Source organism: Lagopus muta, chromosome 6 (genome assembly GCF_023343835.1).
Source record: "Lagopus muta isolate bLagMut1 chromosome 6, bLagMut1 primary, whole genome shotgun sequence".
In the NCBI taxonomy this organism is placed as follows: Eukaryota; Metazoa; Chordata; class Aves; order Galliformes; family Phasianidae; genus Lagopus; species Lagopus muta.
The window spans coordinates 41,057,180-41,069,208 of NC_064438.1; the positions used below are offsets into that span (position 1 = coordinate 41,057,180).

General features: G+C 36.8%; 1 long non-coding RNA gene across 1 annotated transcript in view; it reads left to right on the forward strand.

The window, feature by feature from the left end:
• The window catches only part of LOC125694360 (uncharacterized), a 69,576-nt gene extending 57,547 nt beyond the window's left edge, over window positions 1–12,029 (forward strand). Inside the window, exon 4 of the long non-coding RNA XR_007377530.1 lies at window positions 11,927–12,029. This is a non-coding gene — a long non-coding RNA (uncharacterized LOC125694360). The remainder of the gene's footprint in view (window positions 1–11,926) is intronic.

Below are 12,029 nucleotides of genomic sequence, written 5' to 3' on the forward strand. Positions count from 1 at the left end.
AGATACTACAGCAAACCATGTTCATGCCCTGACATGCACACTTGTGAATTCAAACCATCCATCTTCCTGGAAGAGATACCTGCCTGAAATAGTGTTAAAGTGCTGGAGGCACTTTAGGAAAGGAGCATCTTTCTAAGTAATCTAAGTAGCTTCCTGTGAAAGTACTTTGATATCTGGCCAGAGACAGCCCCTGGATTCTGTTCACATTCATGTACCAGGCATTTTTAGATGCAGTCAAGATCCGTAAGTGCAGGCTGAGGAGCCTGTGCATGAAAGGAGATCTTCCACAGCTGAGACAGAGATCTGAAATGAAGAATGCCTTGTGTATATCAATTTCCCTATGGAAAATCTCTCCCAACTAGGATACTAAAACACACAGGAAAATATGTTTTTCTAAGTGGTTTTATGGCACTGTGAAGCATTAGTAAACACCATAAACAGTCGTAGTGTCTCAGTATATATTGTCTTTCACACTAAGAGCTTGACAGACACCAATTAAGCGTTACAACACACCTGGGATGGAAACACTTCAGGCAAGTTTATAATATCAGTTCATTTTACATTTATGTTAAACACAGGCAGAGAAAGGTTAAATGACTACTCTCCAGTGACATAGCAAATCAGGTTTAAAGCAAGGAGCACAACCCCAAGGCCCTGTTAGAATATGACTCTGCTGAAACAGTGGAAAATATGTATTACAGTCATACAGTCCAGAGCAAAGTAAATAACCTGTGTAAATATTAATTTGCACTGGAAGTTGGGGATAGCAAAGCATTTTTGTGATTTAGAGAAGTTCATATTGTACAGACTGAGGAATAAATGCAAGTAATGCATCAGAGAACTCATTTCACATTAGCAGAAGGATGTTACTAATCCTCTGTACTACTCGCTTCTGCAGACTTGTTTTAGATGTGACAGCAGGATTAATCCTTCTTTAAAAATTACTTCAGCTGGAGGGAACTGGCTCCTCCAAAGTCCAAGGAATAGTAGTAACATAAGATACAGGATTCCTCTTTAAGATTTTCTTAACTTGAGTCCCCTGACGTAAAACAATTGTGAATGCAAGATCTTTTTTATCCTCCAGAACAATTGTAAGTGACTCTTGAAATGGGCTGTATGGACTCCAAGAATATCAGCAGTTAAATTATTTTTGGGTCTGAGTTGGAAGTTTTACAGGAAATACCTAGCAGTTTTCATTGTTTGGTTTGTTCTTCCTTTATAAAGCACACTAATTCTGTTTTCGTCCTAAATTGAATGAACATCAAATTATGAGTGTTTCTGAATGGATCTTGCCTTCTCTCTTGAAGTTGATCAGCTTCATCTCAGTAAGTGCATTTATATAGGCATGTATGTATGAAAGTATATATATTTATATACACATATTTAAACTTGTAAACAGATACAATTCACAGCATAATAGGAATGCCACAGTTATAAACTACATAGTTTTTTTAATCAGAAGTAAAACTTTTTCTATGTAACTCATCTGTTTCATTTTCTTAGACCTTAACTATCTTCTAAAGAGATGTTAAATTTGTAAATTTTCTCTTCTTTAATGTCTTGGTTTTATCAGTGTTCCTTTGGATTTTCTTGCTTCTTCTTTATGTATGTTAATCTTGAATGGCTAATCTAAAGCTAAACAGTGCCAGGCTCCTTGGTGATGAGATTTAGTTTGTCCATAAAACTGGACTTTGACTATTTATAACATTTAAGGAGGCTAATATTGATTTAATGGTGCTTCATTTATGGATCTTGACTGGAAGGTCATTTGACAAAGGTTACTAAAATTGCAGATATATAGTTCAAGAGAAAGCTGGTCTGCACAAGTAATTTTCAACCATGCCACAAACAAATTATAATTGATGAGAACTGGAAGTTTACTTCTGGATGTATTACAGATAATACAGTGAAGGGATTCTTCTAACTGTGGAAATATTGTGGAAGTTCTTTGATACTTTTTTTCCCCCTCCTTCCTATTCAGAATCCTCTGGAATTTCTTGGGGAAACTAAATAAAATGAAATTTGAAGCAGAGGTTTGTAAGTGTATAAGCACATGCATCATGAAGACAGCTCTTAAGAGCAAAACTAGTTATATATATGCATGCTCTTATTCATCTCCAGTGAAAAAGCATAGCTAATGATGATGACTGTGCTGAAAATGGTGCTTTGTAACTGAGAACTTGCTCTATCAAGTAGTGTTATTTTGCTCTTTGTAGTTTCAGTGGAACTAGGATACATTTCTTTCAGAGCAACCTGCATATACGTGTTTAAATTATGTATATACATCTGAATGAATATGATAACTTCCTGTCATTCATTGTATCATAACTTTCAGTGATTATACCTGGAAGATGCTTGATGTTGACTGACAGGGTAATGAAAATAGCACGGTCCCTGAATACATAGCATTTAAATAGTCCTTAATAGAATTCTTACTGGTCTTACTCCTGGAAACTTCTGGCTTGACTCTGCATGTGAGTTGTTCTCTTAGAATGTGGTAATATTTATGTCTCTGAATACATTTCATGAATAGGTTTTGGAATGTTTTAGGGAGGGTATCAGCAGCATTACCGTGTTTATATAGACTTGGACAAAGTGTCACTGGAGTGAATCGACATATAGGAGGCCAGTGGTGGGGACTGGGACTTCATTTGATCTAACATCCCTGACATATATTACTGATGCTGTCAACAGAGAGGAGACTGGCAAAGGTCACCCTTGCTCAGAATATGGCAGCATGCTGCTGCAGCAAATTCACCAACAGGGAGTATTAGTCTGACTCAGCTCTTTGATCCAGACATTGTGCTCTTGTAAGAAATGCTTAGACCAATACCAATGTGCTAATGAGAACACTGGAGCCTTCAGAAAAGGACTAGTGGAATAAATTCAAACACAATGTTCAGTTTCTATTTAAATGTGTGGAAGAACAGGAGACTTCCACATTTAGTACTTTTAATTCCTGTTAAATTACCAACATTTTTGTAAGTAATTGAATCATTTTAGAAAACACTTTCTGCTTCATTGAGATCTACATTCCAAAGCCTTTAGAGAAAGTGGTTTCTTTTCTATATTCAAAAAAAAAAAAGAAAAAGGGGGGGGGGGGGGGGGAAGGGGCTTTCAGCAATTTATTCCTCTTTTTGAAATGCTGGTTGGACCGGGATATATTTTACAGTGTTATGTAACTAGAAGAAAAACCCACATAATCCATATGTTTTCAGGAGTTTTTTACTGATTGTTATCAACCTACCAAGTCACTACTTCCTCAAGTACTTATTTTGTTATCTTTTCAATTAAGAGTTTATGTCCTCACCTTCTGTCATGAATACAGCTCTAAGAAAAACAATCTTGAGCTACATCCTGCATGTCTACTGTGCATACTTGAATCAGTCCTCAGCAGGGCATTTGTAGGGTTGTGTAATGACATGATGGGGGCTTAGGGGGAAGAATACAGAACCATTGTTTTTTACAAAATGATTTATTAGGCATTCGTTACTGCCAAGCTCATTGAAAGCCCATAAATTTGCATATATTTTTACTGATGTGACCCAATTATAGAATGAATTGAATTCATTAAACTGTAAAACTTGGTTCTCTTTCCAGCTTATTGTTAGCTGTCTTTTGTATCTCAGAGAGGAAGAGGCTTGCTTCAAGAAAATCTGCAGGCTAAAGCATTGTGTGTTTAGAACCAGACCTTGCCTCTCAGCTCTGTCAATGCTTTTTCCTTCTTTGTAGTCAGGCAAGTTGTATTGCTTTCAAGTACTGAGGATAATCCCTATAGTTTTCAGAGGCATTGTCAGCTGCTTTGATGCATGATCCACTGTAGCATATAAGTGTGTGCTCATTTCAGTGTGAGAAATTCCATATTCTTATTCTTTATCTTCAAGGTGTTTCTGGGCAGCACACTACCTTTCAACTCCTTCACGTTGTTCCCAAATCTGCAGGGAATTGTCATCTTTTCTTTTTCCTCTTTTTTTTTTTTTCTTCTTAATATAGAATATGTATTTTTTCGTGATGATGAATTTGAAATTGGCAGAAAGATGTTGCATTGACATCCGTGAAGAGGAATATTCTTTTTTTACAAATGGAAGATAGCTGTAACAAGCTGTAACAAGAAGCTACTTCTCAGGGCATATTGAATCTACAAAGAAGTCTTAAGACCTGCTTTAAAAGTAACTTTAGGTCATATGACCTCTGATCTGTTTTGGGGGAAGAAGATACAACAATGTGTGTTTGATGTTCTTTCATCATATGTCTTGAGTTGGTGTGTTTTAGGGGAGATGAAAGCAGAAACCCCCTAAATGAGTTTGGTACATAGTAATTGCAAGGATACAGAAGGAGGCCTGGTGTACCAAAAACTCATCTGCTGTTTTTCCACTATGTCAGTTAATCTGACTGAAGATATTACCATTCAGTATGAACATTCCCTAACTTATATAGTATGGTAACTATCTTCCAGCTGGCTGTGCACACTTTGTTAGAGACCTAATATGCGAGATTTCATATGCCAATAGCATTTGCCTAAATCATCTGTTGCTCTGTAGTCTTCTGTCAGATATGCAGGGTGAATATCATTAACATTAAATGAAATAATATGAGACATTCATCAGTAGATGTCTCTCCTTAAGTCTGTGCAGTGAGCTGTGTGAAGGAATACTGTGATTTGTATTGCATGCTTTCCCAAGGTAATGTTGCTTTTAAGTGCTATAGATTTAGAATGCTGTAAATAGACATTCATGCAGTGATGAAAGCTGTATTATAAAACTTGAGGGTAAATGGACAGGGAAAGAATGTGTACTTAAATATTTAGTGTTATTTGTTTATTTCCCCAGCTGTATTAAGGTGCAACTTTAAACAAACTTCTGTATCCCTTTTTTGCCTACATGCCAGCAACATCACCACTTCCATAACTTCTAATCTTACCAGACAGAAAAATCATAGGCGGATTTGAATAGCCACTAATAGCTTCTGCCTATGCTGACATAAACATCAAGTGGGAAGAATATCATCTAATTTAACATTGGTATTTCTAAGCTTTCTTGATGTCTACATGTAACTTGTATGCAAGTAGCAACCTGGATGCAATCATGAGGGGCGAATATCAGTCCTCCTAATTTGTTATTGAGTTGTTTCAAATCCTTTAATGTCAATGAGGGAAACCCTAAAGGAGAAGGCCGTTTGTTTTAATTAGTGTACAGAAATGACCAGGTCAAGTTTTTTCTGTATGCTTCTTATCTGTTATTCCTGTCTAGGCCTTAGCAAGGCAGCTGTTTTTAAGAATTTCAGCATTAATTCCTGCTCATTAGCTGGTCTCTTGACTATAAGTGCCAACAAGAGAGCCAATTAGCCTGTGGCATGTTCTGTTTTTATGGAGGCACCTGTTCAGCCCTCAGAAAGTCCAGGACCTACTTGCTCATTTCACTCAGGGCCTTGGACTACTAGCAAATGATGATGATGATGGTGATGATGATTAGCCTTCATTATCCTGCTTCGCACATATGGTGAGAGTGGTAGGCATGATAATATTCATTACCATTTCTAAGCTGCCTTCAGAATTTCTTGCTGGTGCAAAAGTGTCCCTCAGGGCTATGAATGCTTTCATTTACTAACCCTAGAATAAAAAGAGCACAAGACCATTTTACTGCCATCCATGTAATGAGTAAGCCTCAATCCTGCATTGAATGTCTGAAGGTGTGAATACTTTAATTGGAGAATGCTTTCATCTTCTCATGCATTTATTCCATGACCATCTGAGGGGAAAAAAAACAAAAAAGTAATTAGCATTTCAGTCTCACTGTTTCTGTTCTGGTGGATGCCCATCCAAAGAAAGCACCTCGTGAGTAAGGAGCTGCTTTTGCATGGTCCACTGAAATTATCCATCACTTTACTGTATTTCAATTACTTTTTACCGATGACCTAAGATAGGTTCTAATGTGACAACTAAATGTGAGGCAGTCAATCCCACTGTATTTCTTTTTATATTAGCCTGAACTCATGCATCAGAATTTCAGGTAGATGTAATTTATACCTCCCCAGAGAGCTGAGTGCACTTTTACTATTTTAGTCTTTTGGCAAAAGCAAAGTCATTGCTTTTTGTGCCTGTGACCCAACCCTAAGACAGTTGTCTTAAGGCATTCGTTTTTGGCCACTAGTGACCAAAATTCCTTTGGATTGTGTTGGATTTTCTAAAAGTTAATAAGATAATTTGAAAACTGAAGTATGAGTAAGTAAAGATTTGCTGCTTTCTGATCTTTCTTATCTCTCAATATTTCATATGTCTAAAAAGAGAGGAATGGTTCCCAATTGTAGGAGAATATGTTAAACATATATGAACATATATGAACTGCAATTTGTGTAATAGACCTAACCAAAATAAGAGAAAATAGGTAATAAACCATGTGAACTGAATAAGATTGGATATGTTTTCATCCCATTTTTTCATCCTCTATAGATCATGTTGTGTCTGTTACACTATACAAACTAATTTCAGAGTTTTTAAATCTCGCTACCATTAATTGAACTCTGCAATAAGATGGATATCTGTGAGGTGGAAGACCAAAAAATTAAACAACACAGTAATGACTGAAAAGATAGGTTTTGCATAGAGACTGAACAATTTGAAAACAGTAAGGAAAATGAAGAAACTAGCGGGAGTTTTTTGTAGGTTGTACGTTATTGGGATGCTTTGAAGAACACTATTCTTCATGGATTAGTATATGATCCAGTGTACATGATCTCTCAAATGATTTGAGATCTTGATTTTACAACACTTGACAAAGAATGCTTCCAGCAATTCAGTACCTTTTAAATCCAGTAGCTATGCCAGGCAGGATAAAGGATACCACAGATCTCTGTTTCTTCATTATACATTTAATATAGCCAAAGTTTCAGAAACTTTTAGTGCTGCCCAATGTTAGAGAGGCTTAAAATGTATTCCTTCAGTTTTCCTTATTAATTTAGTCTAGTTATATATCTCTATTTTGTTCTTATTAAAAAAAAAAAACCATGAGGATAACCATGGCATTTTTTGCTTCATCCATCACACGTAGTTGTACCAAAGCCAGTGCTCAGTGGAAGCAGAAAGGAGCTGAGTGAAATTCCCCTTTGCCTTGCTTTCTGGGGGAGGTCTCTACATGGCCACAGAAGCACCAAGTTGCTGAAGACGTAGCATGCCTGCCACACAGCTGCCTTCCTTGCATAGAGCTTGCCTCGGGCAATTTCAGACTGCCTGTTGGCTGCCTGTAGTCTGTCTCTCAAAGCGAAGTATACAGCAAATTAAGTCATCAAGAGCCTTGAGCAGTCAAAAGAATTTCTACTTAGTTCTAGAGCTCTCCTCCATTTCTTCTTTTTTTTTTTTTCTTTCTAATTCATTCTTCTATATAGACAGATTTTGATTTGAACTTTGATTGACAGAGTTTGAAAGAACTATCAATGTCCCATCTTCATCTTCAAGCCCAAAGGATGCAATTCAGCTGTTACCTGATTGTTGCAGACAATTGTTATGACTAAATCACAAAATACCCTGTCCAATACATCTAGGATAAACTATTGTTTAGAATTTAGGTTGCTGACTAGCAGAAAATGTTGGCTGGATCAAGGCTTGTATTGCAGAGTTTTCTTGGCAGAGGGTAGCATTAAAGATTCATGACTGAGCTTTCCTCTTTTTGGAACACGGAAGTGGGATTGTCTATTAATGTGGCTTGACATTCCCCATCAGTTACAGTCAATCAATACAGAGTATCAGGGGTTAACTCCACTCTTTCATTTGCTCCTGTCCTATATAAGTATTCTTTTTTTATCATATACTAAGATAAATAAGGCATAAGAACTTGCCTGCCATGGAATGTAAAAGCAGTAGAGAAGAAAAAGCCCCCAAGCAAAAATCTCACTTATTAGAGTTTTTATTTTTTCATTAAATCTTGGCAGCTTCTTTAAGAATTAAAATATTACTGGTTTTCAAATTTTACAACTGACTAGCTTGTGAATTTATAAGTATTTGGGGAGGAATGAATAGTTGATTAGCTTGTTCCCTCAATGACACTTTCAAATACGTTCATTATGGTGACCTCTATTTTAAGCTTATGGGAATCACTTAAGTGTCAAACAGGCTAAGTGGTGCATTTCATTAATGAAAAATTAATGGAGAAGACCTTGGGCTGGCTTGCAGTACTTGTTTACAATACATATAATTCATTAGAACATCAGTCAAGCAAGGACCTTGCATGGCATTAGTACTGTTGTAAATGGGACTTTATTCTCCCTTTTCCAGCTAATGAAACTGTGAGGCAAGGAAAAATACACATAAAAGAGATTTAATGAGTCTTCAGAAAAGTGTTAAAATAGGGTACATAAGTCATAAATTTCAATTACTAACTCTACGCCAACCATGCTTATTATTTTAAGAACAAGATATTGATGCGTAAAAGGATGAAAGCATTTGTGACAGACAGAGACCAACTGGCTTCCAGAATCTTGGGACCACTCCATAGAATAAGAGACTGGACAGAAAGCCTTAATGCTCCTGAGTTGCCTCTGGCACTGAGGTGACACGTAACCTTAAGGCAAGTCACTTCTCCCCAGACATGGCACTGCTTTACAAAAACTCACTTTCGTCAGAGAAAGTTCCTCAGGAGTAGTCTTCCAAGAGAACCTCTCTCTGTCCATCTATATATATATATATATATATATATAACAGAATTAGTGACTGAAAAATCAAAGCCATACTTTCATGTAGTACGAAAGGCATAGTTTATTATCTCAAATGAAAAGCTGTACAGTGCAAACATATTCCTCTGCTCAAACCAGACTGCAGCTACCCATAGGCTTTAGCTCAAAAAATGAAACAAATCTTTCCTATAAAATTATTTTCATCATATTATAAATAAATAGTCTTTTAAAGACTGTTCCTCCCAAGCACAATAATGCCAAAACATCATTCTGTATTAAATATAGATGCTAATAATACAGCAATACTTAGGTTTATTTTTATTATATATTTCTTCCCATTGTACTGTGTTTATCAGACATGTGGCTAGTGCTGCTCTAGACAGTGAATCTCGAGTTATAAATAATAGGGTATAGAACAATTAAGGCATATGAATTTGTAGATATATTCTGTGGCACAGCAATTTCTGGGAAGTCCAGGCTTGTCCATATGGTTTGGGACAAGCAAATGGTCACAATAAATTTTCCTGGATAATGTCCCAGTATCCAGTCCACACATCACTGTGTTGAACTCACAGTTTCATTTCTTGAGTGTAGAAACCTCCAACTGTGATTCAGACTTGCCACAAAATACAGGAACAATTATGTAAGCAGCTGTGCTTCAATGTCCCTGTCAGTAAAATGAGAATAATGGTATTTATAAAATTGTTGTACCGCTTTGTTTATCCAGGGCAGTGCTTATATCCAGTCACTGAACTCTGACCCAGGTCTCCTTGCATGGTTACAAACATATATTTTTAGAGTAATGTTCCCAAGTGCTCTGAGCATATACTTGTTCTCCAGGTGATCCTCTAGGACTGCTGGGGCACACTGCCTGCCTGTTTTCAAAGTGGTGCAATTTCATATACCTGCATGAAAGAGTAAGTGAGGGATGACTGTGATGACTTCTGGTCAGAAAGACCATCAGCAGTGGATTAATAATGTAAAGTACTCTGCAGGACAAGTGATTTGTTTTTGCTGTGGAATTAAATGGAATCACTTGGAAAACTACGTGGGTTTATTACTACAATAACTTTCATGCATTGATCCAGATCAGTCCTTAATGGTCACAAGTGCTGTTTAATGCTATTAGATCATTTTTGGAATACCAGCTTTTAGGATTATTTTGTTTAATAATACTAGTAAAAGCAACAACCAAAATATCCAAATGATGATTATATTAACAGGAGGAGAAGGAGAATATTTTCCTAATTACATAGTGTGACAACACAGAGGTAAGATGATGGTTACAAAGCTTTTTCCACAACAAACTAGTTGAATTAAAAAGCTGTTGAAAGAAGCTGTTTCCTTGCTTTCAGCAGGCTTCAAAAATTTGTTCTGGATAAGCCTATATTTGAAAATGGACCAGCAAGAATTGTGCTTGTTGCAAGACTGCAGTTACACTGTGTTGTGAATAAATTTGTTCAGGTGTGGCTGTACCAGTGAAAGACTATGGTATCACCTGTTCTGAAATTGAAATATAAAAGACAAAAAGTGCCAGTAATTACGATATCAACTTTCTTCTAGAGCAAACCTAAACTGTTCTGATTGCTCATGGTTTTGGCATGGGAGCCTTGTTCAATAGACTTCATTCAAAGCTGATGATAAGAAAAGGCTATATTTTTTCTTTTTAAATTCCTTAACAAGAGAATGGAATGCAAGTGGACTTAGTTTTAATGAAGAATATTTTTTTTCCACAGACTGGGGGCTTTTTTATATTAAAAAAAAAAAAAAAAAGTCTCCCAGGCTCTATTTCCTGTGGCTATTTTCTCCTGAAAGGCTCTTTTTCCTCTTGAAAGCTTGAGATTGTGATGTATTGTGAAAAACATCCAGCCTTAGAAAACTTTGCTATGAAAAACAGTAGGGTATTAAAGCATCATTTTCAGTGTACTTAATGTATTTATAGCTGTAGGTCCTTGTTATTTTTTGTAACTGTGTGTTTGCTCAGAGCTTGTATTTTTTGTTTGCTTGTTTATTTGTTTTTAGGTACATTCACAAAGTGAACTTTGTAACAAAGATTGAAATCTTATGACATATAGCTCAACTGTAAGAGGACAGCTGGCCTATGTGAGTGCTTTCCCTTTAGGATTTTCTGCTGCTGCCAAGATAACAGATTAAAGCACTATGTGCCCTCTCTTGTTCTTGGCAGGTTCCTGCAGAATAGCTCACTAGTACTCACTACCTTTGTTGCCTATGTTGATGGTCTTTTGTGAGTGCTTGAAGGTAAAACAAGAACCAGGGCAAATCTATACCAAACACTTGTGATCCTGTGTGGGAAATGTTTCCTTGTGACATCTAAGCCTGCAATATTAAAGACCATGGAGTACACATGGAAATACTCACTCAAGATCTTCCGTTTTCAGTGTCTCTAATGTAAGAAAACTAGTGTATAAAAGTAAAAAACAAACAAAAAAAAAACCAGGAGTCTATTATTACAGGGAGGAAGGAGACACTCTTTGGCAGGGTCTGTTCTGATGGACAAAGGGGAAAAAGGGAAATGGTTTCAAGCTTAAAGAGGGTAGATTTAGATTAGATATAAAGAAAAAGTCTTTTAGAGTGAGATTGGTGAAGCGCAGGACAAGGTTGACCAGAGATGTTGTTGATGCCCTGTCCCTGCAGACTTTCAAATTAGGCCCTGGGCAACCTGATTTAGCTATGAATGTCCCTGTTCATTGCAGGGAGTTAGACTAGAAGACCTGTAAAGTCCTTTCAATTCTAAAGAGATTTGATGATTGTATTTATAGAGTCTGATAGTAATAGAACAAGAGAAAATGGTTTTAAGCTAAAACGGGAGGTTTAGATAAGGAAATTCTCTAATCAGAGGGTGGTGAGGCCCTGGCACAGGCTGTGCAAAGAAACTGTGGATGCCCCAGCCCTGGAGGTCTTCAAGGTCAGGTTGGATGGGCCCCTTGTCATCCCAGTCTAGTGGCTGGCAACCCTGCTCCTCGCAGAGGGTTAGAACTGGGTGATCTTTAAGGTCCCTTCCAACCCAAACCATTCTGTGTTGATTCTATTAGTCTATGTAGATGTTGCTATGTATCCACTTGTTTATCATACACTGTATCTTCCTTTAAAGCTTTCATTTTATTCATAAAGCCTTTGGCTTAAAAGACTGTTTAAATAATAAAGCTCTGGATTTTTTCTCTAAAATTCTAGATTTCTCAACACGTCTGCATTGCTCAAAAGTTATCACTGTTTTTTATCCTACTTCTTTTGTTTTTCACAGATAGAAAGTTCAGATGTTTTCTCCAAAGGACTTAGTTTGACATTTCAGAGCCAACAGCTACTATCCTGTCTTTGCAGTATGGCAGTGGAAACTACTTCCTCAA